We start from the raw sequence: 15979 nt of genomic DNA on the forward strand, positions 1-15979 counted from the left end.
TGGAACCGAACCGCAAGATTATTACTGTCCGTTGTTGGCATAATGTAGCTGTGAACCATGATACAAAGATTAAACAGGTAAAAGACATTGCGCATCGCTCCCACCGGTCGTGACGTCACGCGGAGACGAGAACTCGACACTTGCTAATGCAACTGCACTGGGTTTTGTGCGTGATTTTGTGGTTCGCGTTATATTTTAGTTATTTTACTGTTTTATTACAAAAATAAAATGCGCTGCGCAGTTTTTGGCTGCAATAACAACAATCAGTCGAAAGATTGTGATAAAAATGTAAAGTTTTTCACTTTTCCCAAACAACATACTCTCAGAAAATTATGGGAAATTGCTTGTTGTCGTGCAGATAAGCTTAATGCAGACACAGCGAGAGTTTGTTCCAAACATTTTTGTGCAGACAATTATGAAAGAAATTTAAAATATGAACTGTTAAATTATTTGCCAAAAGGCGGCAAAAGACTATTGAAAGATGATGCAATTCCAACTCTTTTTCTGCCAAAGAATAAATCAAACAAAATCAGAGGTGATAGGGCAGAACGATCTAAGAAAAGGAGTTCTACAAAGCTGGCGAAACAAATTATTGAGAGCAGGTATTAAAAAAAAAAAGTTGTTCTAGGATAAAAGTAGACAAGAAGCAAACAATAAAACAATTTTTTTTATCTTTTAATTAACGCTTTATTTTATTTTTGATTTTTATTTATTGTCAACTACATATTATTTTCATTACGTAAATTAATTAAAAACTTACAGAGTTGAAACAAATGAATGTATGGAATCTGCAAATGAAGACATGATTATTACTAATAAAATTGACAATGAATTATCTGGGAGTCGATCCGTTGGGTATACACTCCAAGCACATAATTCGCTTATCTGTCGAAAGAATGTTATTTTTATTTTGCATGATTTTTTTTATTTGCACTTAATAATTTTTTTAGAATTTAACCTTATTAGTACCATCATTACTAGTGTAAATACGGAAGATATTAATGAAGAAAGTGTTGCTGCTTTGAAGAAAAGAATAAAAATTCTTGAAAAGCAACAACAAGTATTTGGATCCCTCTTTACAGCGAAGCAAATACAAAAATTGCAAAATCCTCGTAATAGAATTCTATGGTCGGTGGATGAAATTTCTCAAGCAATTTCAATTTATTCTGCAGGTCCTAGGGCTTATAGAATAATGCTGAAAAAAGGATTTCCGTTTCCAGCCGTATCTACACTTCGCGCTTGGACCAGAAAAATAAAACTGGTTCCAGGATTGCTAAAACAAATGGTCAACATAGTAAAAAAAAGTGAACTATCGGAATTACACAAAATTTGTATCCTCTCTTTTGACGAAATGAAAGTGCGAAAAATATATTGTTACGATAAAATCAATGATGAAACACTGAAACCATATAACTATGTGCAAGTCGTAATGATGAGAAGTTTGGTTGGTAACTGGCGACAGCCAATTTTTTTTTATTTTGATTGTCCAATGAGTAAAACATTATTATTTGAGATTATTGATTATATAGAGAATGCAGGTTTTTACGTTTGCGGTTTGGTTAGTGATTTAGGTGGTAGTAACAGAGCTTTACACAAAAGCTTAGATGTAGATTTAGAGAAACCCTGGTTTTGGAATACCCAACAACAACATAAAATTTTTGTGTTTGCCGATGTGCCGCATTTGCTAAAATTAATAAGGAACAATTTTTTGGATTATGGCTTTGTATTAAATGGAAAAGAAATTAAAAAATCTTTAATCATTAAATTGCTTGAATTAACGGAAACTGATTTAAGAATTTCGTATAAAATAACTATGGACAATCTAACTGTGAAAGGACCCCAACGCCAAAAAGTAAAATTAGCTGCAAATAGTAATTTACGCAACTAGTTCGGGATAGCCTGCTTCCCGCATGAACGCTTGTTTGAGGCACGACCGAAGGGAGTGCCGCATTTGCGTGAATGCGGGAAGCAGGCTCACGAACGTGTTGTGTACAATATTTTTTGCGACGAATAAACCTTTAAACTGAAGAGATTAACTGTGAGTTATTTATAAACAACGCCATTGACAGCGCCGTCAACACGTCACAATGTTGACACTACCCGAGTATTTTAAGGTTACCATGGCAACGGGAAGTTAAATGCACGTGTGCGGGAAGTTCGACCTCCCGCACTCTGGTGAATGCGCGAAAGCTATCAAAAAAGGTCATGAGTGCAAAAACTCTTTTCCCATACTATGTCCCAAGCTATTGAAAGATGTGGAAAAAAAGGTCATTTTCAGGAAGATGAACCTTGGAAGGAATGTTCTGTTTTTTTCAAGCAGGTAAAAATAACATATTTACCTAACTGTAAATATAAATAAAATTGACATGTATTGTTTTTTAAGGTAAATGATTGGTTCGACTGTTTTAATACACGCGTTCCAGAGAGCGACAGCAGAGATCGTGTCAAAGCTTTTGGTTTGGCTCTGGAGACGCAACAAGATATAGTAGATAAAATGACAAACGCAATATTTGAGATGAAAGTGATAGGGAAGTCTTCGTTGATGCCTTTTCAAAAAGGTATGGTTCACCCACCAATTTATTAATGAATTAACTAATCTTTAATTCAGGAATTATCCAATCAAATACAGCTTTAAAATTAATGTATCAAGATTTAAATGAAAGATTTGGCTTAAAATATATCCTAACTTATCGTTTAAACCAAGATATTTTAGAAAACGTTTTTGCCAGTATCAGAGCAAAAGGTGGCCTGTACGACCATCCGGATCCAGTTGACTTCCGATATCGATTACGCAACCAAATTTTGGGGCGTAATTATGGTACTATATCTGAAGGTTGCAATGCAGAAGATGACTATCCTCAAGGTCCTAATGTAGAGGAAAATGTACTTCTCAGCGGAAAGTGTCTTTCTGCATTGTCAGAGGATAATGATTCAGTTGAAAATTACTCTATTCCAACTGTTGAAGAAGACATTGATGATTTGCACCATGATTCTTTGGAACACTTGGGTGGTTATATTTGCAAACGACTAAATATTAACGAACCTTCTACATCTTCAAATACGTGGACAGATCAACTTTCAGAAGGTGGCCTAATAAAACCATCGGAAGAGTTTTTAAAGAACATTAAAAAATTAGAAGATATTTTCAACGACTTTAATGATGGTAGTCTCAAAATATCAAAAAAATATTTGAAGTCACTCTTGGATCTATCAAAACAGATTCAATGTGATGAAAAAATTAAAAATTTGTTTTTCAGATCCAGGATGTATTTCCGAATTAAGCATTTGAACCATAGATTAAAACATAGTTCACAATCTGCAAATCTATCAAAGAAAAGAAAATTAAATAAAATAATACATTAAAGAAATTGTCCATGAATTTTTATTTCATACTGTATAAAATTTCACCACTTTACGTTACTAGTTTGAGTCCAGGAAAACGCAAAAAACGGACAGTTCCTGTAAAATGTTGCTATGACAATACAATGATTTAATAAGTATGTACTGAAATACAATATTCAACATTTGTTAAAGAGCCGTTGTTGGGGGTGTAACAAAAAGTATTAGCGTCTCACTCATACTGCAAAATGTGTTCCCGGACTTGTCACGTTAATTACTATTAATTTACATTACTTATTACTCGTTGGGAAAAATGCCGAACCTACTAATTCATATCTTGAGCTAGACTTGTCAAAATGCGACTTTTTTAATTTGAAATTTACAAATTTTCTTCTACAGATTTAATTCCTTCTTTTTTTTATTTTAAAACAATAAAAATTAATTGTACACTACTTGTATTACCAGATTTTATTATTTAAGAGATAGCTGTTGTCCACTTTTGATTGCAATTCCCAAACTAGAATAAGTTTTTTTTGTTGCATTTTACGAATTTATGATTTTAAATTACATAGTTTCCCTTTAGCAGTCGGTGATGACGACAAACTTACAACAATTACTTATTTAAGTATACTTTTAGTTTAATATATTCTACATTGAAACTATTTTTTGACGGTTTTTAAGGCTTACAGAAAGAAAGATACCTCCCTCATACGTATTTATCCGTATACGCGCGTGTTTTATTCATCCACGCTCGTTTCTGCGTGACGTCATGCGCGAACTGTTCTCAATTTCGTTCACGGGAATATCATATCTTGAGAGTCGTTGTATCATGCTGTGAACTGAGTTAAGTAATAAGGGTGGTTTGGTTTAAGCCGCTTAAGTCATAAAAGTTTTAACAGGTGTATGTCAAATGAGGTTTGTGTAAGCGTTAAATCTGAGGGTGTCCTTGTCTTTTAGTATAGAGTAGATGAATTGAAGCAAGAAAACCATTCTGCGCTTTCAGCTTGATTGAATGATATAGCGATTCACTCAGCGGTTAGAGAGTAACGTTAAAAATGTTGAAGCAGTGCATTTACATGTACAAGAGGAACTGAAATAGCATTTTTTTAAAGGTAATCTATTTCTTATTTACAATTAATAAAACAAAACGAATCGTGGCAGTGACTTTTGAGAATTACCATCTGTCAACCGACCGACGGTCGAGAAATCGAGAAACCCTGGAATCTGTCAATGTTTTGGCTTAGTCGAACGGAGTTCTGGAATACACTGTAATCATCTGTTTATCGAAATTTTCATATTTTAAATCCCAAAATTTTCTATATTGTAGCCTTCAGTACTATCCATCTTTAAATATAATCCTGAAGGTTAATAAATGCCGTTAATACTAAGTAATGGTAAGATGGTATTTTAAATACCATAAACTATAATCCTCTATTCACTAAATTTTACAATAAACACTTGTAGGGGCAACACATTTTACCTGTGTATACCAAGGCCACCCGGGTCAGGTAGGTACGCTAATTCTATTTGTGTTATTAAATAGGACTATTTTTTTTATTGCAAAACATTTGTTTAAAGGTATATTTATTTCAAAAAAATAATAATTGCAGGTTACATAAAGATTAATTTTTGCAATTAGCACAAATTAGTTTTGTAATTAAATGTAACACAACAATGCCTTTTTCTGCACCTTTGGAGTGGGTATTTAGCAGCGAAAATCAAATTCTTACACCAAGAAAAAATAATTTACGCGGCAACATATTTGAAATATTAATTTTAAAAGATTCATTAAAAAATAAATAAAAACTTGTTATTTTGTATCTATTATCCAGATACATTTTGAAAAAATTGAAAACAATCTGTATCTAGATAATTTTATCTTAGATATATCTGTATCTGTATCTAAATATTTTTTAAAATATCTATCTTCAACACTGATAACGACTATATTATCATGCGGTCGGATAATTTAAATTGATCATGTTATGTAATACTTCAGCATTTTTGTCCTCAAATTGACTTTTCATAGCCGATTTAGAATTTCGTAGGAATATTGAACCCACCTTTTTGAACTCTTTGGATTAAATCGGATACATTTGAATACAAATGTTCTCCACTATAAAACGAAACTTGCAGATTTGTTTGTTAATTCCCTTTTCACTGACAAAGACACTATAAAGAATGGCATTTGTCATTATATGTAACCCGTTCTCGAACAAATAGTTGGAAAATTTTAGGAATTAGACGATTCAAACAGCCTTTATGCCAAAAAATCTGTATTGAGGGTAATAAATGTTTACAAAACGGTAAAAATTCGGTTCCCTTGCCTTTCAAATAGGACGATAAGGATTTAGGTATCTTTTGAAACGGTACCATTAAACGTCTTAAATCACTGGATGGTAGCGGCACTTATTTACAGAATCAATTAAAGATTATTTCCAACATGATTATTGATTACATGCCTATGTACATGAAGAAAGTACGGAGGAAATTTGCCGTGGAACTGAAGAGTCACTTCGTCTTATATTTAAAAAGTTGGTCTAAGTTTATTAAGACAGAACTTCCTGGCTTCTAAAGTGCAGTACAACGTATCCAACTTTTTGGAAAAATTACAAAATTTGATTTTTGCATTTTATTTTTTTTTTAAGGTAGACAGATGACAGATGAGAGACAGAGGGAAACGTGAGATCTACTGTAGGGGTTATTAAACGTCGAAAAAACATGAAACTATTCATTCGTCCCATGAACGATATTACAATACTTCCTTAGCTTACGCTTACGTAAAAATTGCTTCAGACAATTTAGGGGCTTCACGGACTGGTCAAAATTCTCTTTCACAAACTATCACGCATGATGACTCTTTAGACTTAAAAAAAATGATGGACACCATATGTGTTGGCTTGGTTCACTTCGCAAATCATCCCCGCCCCGCTATCAAATGTGGGGACTTGGAAGCTGGTGGGCGGCATCTCTTTTTTTTTTATTAGAAGAAATAAATGGGACATATAATAAATAGATACCAAAACGCCGTGTTCTTTCCCTAGGAGAACCTGTGACGACATCCTACTGTCATACATCTCTCTTGTGCATAGAGGGATTACAATGAAGCTATCCTTTCCTGATCACTATTTGAATTTTGCTCGCCTAATTTTTAGGAAGTATGTTTGAACTAACTTCGTACCAAAGATGTTGACAACTTGATTTTATAAATAATTCACAGTAGGAACGGAAGAAATAGTAAATTATTGGGCAGCGATTGTGATCCGTTATGATTACATCACTTAAAATAGGATTTTTGTTCTAAATTCTAAAATTGTTTTTCCTACAAAAACTCGAAAGAGAGGTTAGAAGAAATATCTGTCAAAAGCGATTTGTTGCGCTGGTGCGGTACAAGGATGGAAGTGAAATAGACATATACAGATGAAATGCATATAACAAAGATGAAGATGTGGTGATCACACAAGGATTGCATTATACTACTCCCCTTGACGTAGAACACGACAAGACAGAGAGCTTCATGTCTAGTCACAGCTTTCACTTTGAGTATTGGTATCTATTTATTATATCATCTAAGACGATAATATTGAGCTCCTGACAATCTGGTGGAGATGCGGTAATCTAATTGTTACAGTGGCTGTTAAATCTACCTGATTTGTAGTCCGACATTAGCCTTTTGTAACATGGGGTCTGCATGATTTTATGAGGTAGGTAAACCCTAAACGGCCCGAGAGTACTTAATTGATTACTAGATTTACATCCCCACCAAAAAATTTTCTCAGGTATATAAGCAGGAGGAGTCGTTCTAATTTGTATATACACATGGTGAGTCGAAGTGACAGATGCTCTAGCTTAGACCAAGTGAAGTTTGTTGCTTGCTGAAGAAGTTCTGGTAAGTATTGTTATATTATTTGGGTGTTTGTGAGCTGCGTGTGTGAAACTGCGTAAAATGAACTACAATTTTTGTTTATTCTTTCAGATACCATCATGTCTGCCGATGAATCTCAGGCCGAAATCAACGTCGAAGACATCTATCCGGGTTTCCATATTTTTCAAGGATTGAAATACGGTCTAGATTTCGAAAAAGCTATCGTTGAGGAGCGTATTATCGAACTTGTCGCAAAAATCATCAATTCGGACAACCCTCCAACAACAAATAACGTTACTCCTTGCATAAACATTCCTCGGCGACTAACTTATCTCGTCAACAACCCCAACCTCAGAATCTATGGACAACTGTGGCGATGGACACACATCCGTAAACTCTACGTAGAAAGAGAATTGTCAAAGTTTCAAGCCGACAGAACCTGTTATTCAGCCATTCATGGTGAAATTTGTCTCAATCCATTACACTACTTGAAGAAGAGCCGACCAACTTCGGGCCTCACATGGTGTCCACCTCTTCATCCATGGGCGACCATCGCGTATTACGAAAAGTGTCGTAAATTAGAAACTTTTCAGTGTTTTCCACCTGAGATTCAGGTAAATTGTAATACCGTGCCTGGACGAGCAGTAGGATGTTTCAGTTTGGACGGAATTCGAAACGAGTTACGAGAGGACGAAGTGACCAATACGAGAAGACAAATAGGAGACGGAATTTCTTTATATTATGTGAATGGACAGGTTTTTGTGCAACTGTTGTCTGACTCGGGCGTTTATATCGAAGCGCTATATTGTAATAGGGTTAAAAACCATAGAAAACATACTCTTCATTGGTTACAGCCATTTGATGTAACATCCATGCAGCTTATGGATGATGATGGATTCCATATATTATTGGATAAGGCGGTACAAGAAGGAGCTGAAGCGGTATATGACCTTGCGAAGATTTTTACCATACGAGTAGTTTTTGTGGACCACTGGAGAACGAATACACCAGTTACAAATTACAATTGTTGGATAGAGATACGATTATGTAGACAGATGAAATGGATAGACAACGCTTTGCGACAAATGGGAGCCCCATATAAACTCCATTACTGACATGAATTTAACAATGTACATATATGTAGTTTTATAATAAAAGCTTTATTTATTGTAATGTCTCCTTTCATTTCTGGAATTACATTTTTTTGTGTAGTTGGTGTTATTATTAGTCAAGAGAAGGAAAAAAAAAAGAAAAAGTGTGCGTCGCACAGGGTCGCACGGATAGAATTTCAGCTCTGCGTTGTCAATTTATATAAATGAAACACGTATACGAAGCGAAATCATTAATTTTCTCTTAAAAAATGATAAAAACCAAAAATATGTTGCATTTGTATTTTTTGACAAGATGATGATTAATGACAATGTTTAGGTTAATTACTAAAAGTAAATATTAATGCATTGTCAATTGTTGTTTGTTATAAAATATACTTTATTTATTTATTTATCATATAGAAATAGTATATAATTAATTATTATAATAATATTTTATAAAAAAATTAAATTACAATGTGTAATTTACCAACTAAAATAACAAGCAAATATTTACAAATGCTAGGGCAGTATTTATTATAACATATTCGATTTAAAATACAAATTACTGCTCAGTCAAAGCGTTATCGCCTTCGGTATCTTTCTCCCAATCATTTAATACAGTTCTTAGTGGCCAATGGTGACTGAAATGAGTGATATAAATATCAGTTCTTAAATAAGTAATAAAGCGTGTGAAAACGGCATGACTTGTTTGGCGCGGAACTGCACAGCACTGTTTCCGGAGGGTTCTTTGAAGGTGTGTTTTTGCAAATTTACGTTTTGTAGGCTCAAGTTACACTTATTTAAATTAGTACAGTCTTCTTAGGTTGTATTTTATGGGACTTTTTGTTAAACGTGGTGAAATCGTATTGTGGGTATAATTGCATAGAATTGCAAAGAAAGCAATCCTGTTTCATTTCATAGGTTATAGTCACATGTCACATAAATCGGTTGGCATTCTTGATTAATAACAAATTATGTTTATTAAATTGTTTTTGTTTATCTGACATTACTGTGATGTACGATCAGTAGCATCCTTGTAGTTATAGTTTCGTGTTCTGTTTTTAGTGTTCTTTTTACTGTGTTTACTTACATAAAAAGTAAGTTCTTTTCAGAAGTAACTACCTGAAATTAACAACTGTGTGACACATAACCAAATTTGATAAAATTTTACAAAACGCACTATCCGATTTCACACAAACTGTTTGCACCAAACTCTTCTACTCTTCAGCACCCCTGATCTCGTTCCTCACCTTCAAATATTGCGCCACAAAAAATGGTATATTTCACATTCCTGCACTCTTTAATGGCAGCCGTTGCTAATGTAACCTAACTTTTTATAATCACCAACGAGCATAGAGGTAATGTCTGGTTTTTAAGACACACGGGCGGTTCGCGCCCTATACCCTATTACTAACATACTCTTAAACGTGGAACTTCTTGCTCCGTGGATCGTTTAATTTATTTATTAGAATTTGTGCGAATTAAATTGTGTGTGTATTGTGTATTTGGTTGCCTATATTGCGCGATAAACATTTTTTTCTGACATAAGGAGTCACTTGCACAACTTTTGAAGGTAAGGAACGTATTCAAAGTGTGCTGTAGAAGAGTTTGGTGGAAACATTTTGTGCGTAGTCGTTTGGTGCGTTTTGTAAAGTTTCATACCAAATGTCTATATAAAATCAAATAAGTTTACTTTGCTATTTTCAGGAGAACTTGTTGTTTAACAAAGGTTTGCACGCCAGAACAGGGTGCTTTCATTCTGATAGCGCACTTTCGAAGTGGAACCCGAAACGGAACCTAGTCTTATTCAATGCAGTCATGTATTGACCAATTTGTTGAAGCTTTTCCAGATGCAAATATTGGATATCAAATATTTGCAAATGATAGAGGGGGGAGAAAAACTGCAATGTCGCTTACAACAAAGTTCAAACAAATTTATACGAAAATTATCTGCACAGGTAGGTAAAAATTGGTGCTCAGATTTTATATTTTTAAGGGCGTTAAATATTTTCATAAAAGTTAAAGATATTCATGACAATTTAAAGGTTAAATTGTTGCAGGTTTTTCAATTGGAAGTTGCCATCGCACTACATAAAATTCTACACATGCACCCGTATGTGTAGAATATATCAGTCGTTGTCAATGTCAATGGTTCAATAATAATCGAAACAATGATGCCTTATTAGACTTAACATTTCTCATCGATGAGCGGATATGTGAATAGTCAAAATTATAGATCGTGGGCCACTGAGAATCATCATAATTTTATAGAAACTAGTTTGCATCCAATAAAAGTTGGAGTTTGGATAGTCATTTCAAGAATATGAATTATAGGCCCGATTTTTTTCACGATACTGTAAATGTTGAAAGATATCGCACTAATATTCTACAACCCTTGCATGATGACGAATGTCCGTATGGTTGCTTTCAGCAAGACGGAGCACACTTCCTTCCTGCAGGAAATTTATGATTCACCAGACCTCACCGCACCGGATTTTTTTTTTGTTTGGTCTGTGATAAACTCTACGAGCAACTCGTTTTAACACATTATTCCATTGTACTGTTTTACACTAACAATAACTAATTTCTACTTACTCTCCAATTCATACAAGCACCTTAAATAAACTAAAAGTTGTTATATCCACTATTTCAATAGCTTAAACATTATGCTCATTGTAACATTTATGTTTTCGACACTACCGCATTCCTTAGACGTCATTTGAAGAACAATTTCTTTACTTGGTCGCTAGTCCACACAGGGTTGTAGAGGATAGGAGCGCATTAGTCGAAATTAAATGCCCATCAAAATCGCAAGATTTTTCCCCCGAAGAAGAGCTTAGCAATTTGTACATTGACAGGTAGAGAATTGAAATTAAAAAAAAATCACGATCATTACTTTCAAGTCCAGGGACAAATGCTTGTTACAGGTAATTGACAAGTTTATTTTGTAGTGTGGACACCCAAAGGAATAAGTATAGAAAGACGAAGTAATATGTAAAAAGATGGTAGATAAACTTGACAGATTTTACTTTGGGACCTTATTGGCCCGGAATAACTGATTCAACAAGAAAAAAGAACCTACCTTTGCGAGAAACAAATAGAATTTGTTTCTATATTTTTATATATTTTTAAATATTTTAATAATTTATTAGCAGTACATTTTTTATAACCAAAACTTGCATATTTTTATTATAAATATATTTTAATTTCCCGGCAAATGGAAACACATACGAACAGTTTTTGTAAAACTATTTTTCGAATAAACAATGTAGGGCTTTTTTAAAACACCTTCTTTCTGAGATAAGTAGTAGATATGTTCCAACTAATATCCGAAATCCGTTATTATGCATAATAATTAGACATTTTAGGAATTATGCGTAAAAACTAAACTTGTCAGTTATTATGCATAATAACCGAATCGTTTAGGTAATATTGATAATAACTAACAGAGGAACAGGAATTATGCATAATATCTGAAGCATTAGTTATTAAGCATATTGCCTAACATGTCGTGTACCAACCTGTCTATTTTACAACCATGGTCCCGATCTTACAAAGCTGGAGTAATTTCTGCAGGGTTTCTATAACTGATTATAGCATCGCAGTAGGTCATGTAAACGTGCGGCCTCTCCGATTTAACTGTACGGAGATTCGTACCATTTCCGTACTAAGTGCCCAAGCACAGTAGAGATAACAATTGTTATCTCTACTGTGGCCCAAGGACGTATGACAAAAATCACACATGGACCACACACATGTGTATAAATGCTTGCCTAAACGCTTCACATGTTTTAAAAAAGTAAAACTAATTCATTACGATAAAAAGAAACAAATTTATTGCAGTTAAACATCACAGCGAATATTGAAAATGTTCATCATTCTGTTCAAGGCACTGTTCGCTCCCTTTTTAATTTAAAAAATGTTCCGTAAGATCCTTTCGTCAATTCTTTGGACCCGTTGTTCAATTGTTCAATTGTGCTCAAGTCGTCTCAAGTCATTAACAACTTCCCCAGATGTTTAAAATCATCCACGAGAGTTCTTTTTGTTGAGACTGCCAGTTCGAACAAATCTGTTGATTACATCTCTAGTTGGGCCTTTAACGGTGTTTCCTGAATAATTAAATCGTGGTATTTGGCCAGCTATTCTTACTTACAAGCGGTTACAGAATACAGAAACTTCGTTTACGAAGTCCCATTGCGATAACAAGACACAACGATGAAAGTGTCATGTTCAACTGAATAAACAATTGTCACAGTCTTCGCTTCCTTACATAAAAACAAAATTTTCGTACGCAACCACCAAAAGTTCTGAAAATGACTGTTTTGTTGTTTTGAGCTTCGATCAACCAGAATTACTCTAAATCGCACTTGGATTCTGGATTCTTGGATTCTTAATTATGGGGGCTGACCATAGCCAGCAGGCACTTAGGCCTCGCCTGTGGGCCCATTGTACCTTCCCCAAGTCCATATCAGGGTGTTTTCCCGCTCCTCTACTCGTCAAGCCACCCAACTGCTTGAATGTACTTGAGTAATGCAGAGGGTTGAAACTCCCTGATTTTTGCCATACTAGGCCAGATGTCCCCTAGTATAGATTCCCTGTAGGAGGCTAGGGCTGGACATTCACGAAGAATGTGCTCAGCTGTTTCCTCTTCTTCATGGCATCCACGACAGATTGGGTCTGTTACCACACCTATCGTATGTAGATGTTTGTTAAACTGGTAATGTCCCGTTAGGAATCCTACCAATTTACGCAGTTTGTCTTTTGAAAGTGAGAGATAAAATTTCGTCAACTTACGGTCTGGTGTCGCCATACAAGCTCTACTTTGCCGACAGCTGCTCAACGTCGCCCATATCTGCTCATGGCGTCTATGGGTATATTGCTTTACGAGTTCATTCGAGAGGGCGACCGAAGGCGTGATTGCCGGTTCGGGTCCCCGGAAGGGCATGCGCGCGGCTCGCTTCGCCATCTCATCTGCCCTCTCGTTTCCTTCGTTGCCACTGTGTCCTTTGATCCAACAAAGTTCCACACTATTTCTCTGCGTTACATACCTTAGCGTTTGTCTGCACTCCCAGCCCGGATCGAACCATACAGCTCTCCAGGGCTAGTAGTGCAGACTTGCTGTCAGTAAGTATGCGTATTTATTTGTTGCCGATTTCACGTTCAGCAACGATTCTAACTCCCAGCATTATTCCCATCAGTTCTGTTTTGTTTTGGCACCATCGACATAGATATCGATGTCGGCTTTTCCTTCTGAATTGTCATTCATTGATATTCTATGTCTTCTCATATATTAATTTTGTGCCCATTCGCTCACAACCCATCCTTAACAAGGGTATTCTATTGAACGCCTCCGTTAAGATCCGAGAGTGCTTCGTTGTGCGGCCTTGCTTGTTCCATACTCCCAAAGAGTGAAGTCTTAGAGACGTCCTCATTGCCGCTTCCTCTATGTAAAGGTTAAGAGGCGCTAAGCAAAGAAGAGTCTCCAGAGCCGCTGTGGGAGTGGTCCTCATTGCTCCTGTAACACTGAGACACGCCATTCTCTGAACGTTCAAGTTGCAGGGCTGTTGTTTTTTGCCTGGCTCTGGGCCACCAAACTAAAGCTCCATAGCACAGGATCGGTCTGACTATTGCCGTGTAGATCCAGAGGACGATCTTGGGATTTAAACCCCACGACCTTCCCACCACCCTACGACATTGCCAAAGATCCGAGCGTGCTTTTTCACCTTTATCATCTACATGCTTCTTCCAATTCAGTCGCCAGTCCAATACAACTCCCAGGTATTTGACTTCGTCCGAAATTTAAAGTGTTAAATATTTTTGGCATCTGTAGTGTGCCAATTTTCCTTTTCCTAGAGAACAGGATTAGTTTCGTCTTTTCTCCATTAACGGAGAGGGTATGCCTGCTGCACCATTCCTCGACTATTTTTACTGCAGCTTGCATTATTTCACATAATGTATCTGCGTTTTTTCCTGTTAGCAGAATGACTAGATCGTCTGCGAATCCAATTGTGTGGTAGCCAAGATCATTGAGGCGTCGTATCAGGCTGTCAACGACAGTATTCCACAGTACAGGAAAAAGAACTCCTCCTTGAGGATATCCCCTGCCTACAACATCCTCGATCTCAGTGCCACCTACATTAATTATTACTTCCCTATTCCTCAGCATACCGGCCACCCACCTACTTAGGGTGGGGTCCACGTCGTGCTCTCGTAGGGCTAGTTCTATGCTTTTGAAGGTCGTTTTATCAAACGCTCCTTCAATATCCAAAAACATTCCTAAGGTGAAGAGTTTGTTCTCCATCGCCCACTCTATACGGTTTACAACTGTGTGTAGGGCCGTATCGGTGGATCTTCCTTGAATGTAGGCATGTTGATTCGGATGTAGAGGTTGCTTGGGCAAAGCAGTCTTCCGAATCCCTTTTTCGCTTAGTCTTTCTAGCGTTTTCAGCAAGAATGATGTTAAGCTAATTGGTCTGTAAGATTTAGCCAAGGTGTAATCTTGTCGTCCTGGCTTAGGTATAAAGATAACCTTTACTTTTCGCCATACATTCGGTATGTAGCTGAAAGCCAGACACGCCTGAAGCATTGGCAACAAAATAGGGCGTAGTCTGCTCATTCCCCCCTGCAAGAGGGAGGGATAAATACCTTCAACTCCCGGAAATTTATATGGGAAAAAGCTGCACACTGCCCACTCCAGCCTTGCCTTCGTGACTACCTTTGCCATCAGCGCCCAGTACTTCGGAGAAGGTTGAGTACCGGCTACATCCCTTTTGGAATGGGAGGTAGTCCTTGTGCTGCCTGGAAACATGGTCTGCAGCAAAAGTTCTGCGGACTCTTCTAAGGTGGTTGTAAAGGTGTCATCTTCTTTCTTTAGGAAACCTAGTTGACCTGTGTGGTGCTTCGAGAGAACTCTCTTCAGCCTTGCGGTCGAAGCGGTCGACGTTATGTCGCTGCAGAAGGATCTCCACGTTTCCCGTTTCCTCTTTCTTAATTCTTTCTTAAACTCTTTCCGGTGCTCTTTATAGGCTTCCCAGTCTTCAGTTTTCTTAGTGTTTTTTGCTCTATTGAAAAGTTTTCTTAGCCCCGATTGAAGTAGGCTGAGCCTTCGGTTCCACCATGGTATACCTTTGCCCAAACCTTCCTTCTTTAGGGGGCAACTTTTCTTATACGCTGACATTAGAGAGTCGTTGATAATGGTCAAGGTTTTCTCTATGTCTTCTGTCGATTTGTATTCTGTTGGTATAAACTGCACGGAGGTCCCCAGTCTGTCGTTCTTCGTTGTATAAAGCCCAGTTCGTCAGCATAGGGTTCCTGTACGTCTTTGTATCCATGTCTATGCATTTTAATGTATACATAATGCATCTATGGTCTGACACATCCCATTATATATTGTGAGATATCCCATGTAGCTAGTGTAATATCTATTACTGACTGACTACGCGATGTTACGAAAGTTGGTTCGCAGCCTCGGTTGAGAATCTCTAGATTTGTTGATAAAAGATATTCAGCTAGTGTTCTTCCTCTATCATTAGTGTCTTTGCTCCCCCACAGCAGAGAGTGGGCATTTGCATCGGTACCGATGATGAGGTTTATATTTCCGGTATCACAGTGTTTCACCAAGTTCGCCATTTCCCATGTTGCACATGGTTCTTGTGCTCCCTGTGGTAAGTACACGGATGCTATT

The sequence above is a fragment of the Zophobas morio genome, unplaced genomic scaffold (assembly GCF_036711695.1).
Source record: "Zophobas morio isolate AGI-343-1 ecotype UQ-CSIRO unplaced genomic scaffold, CSIRO_AGI_Zmor_V1 ptg000089l, whole genome shotgun sequence".
Lineage (NCBI taxonomy): Eukaryota > Metazoa > Arthropoda > Insecta > Coleoptera > Tenebrionidae > Zophobas > Zophobas morio.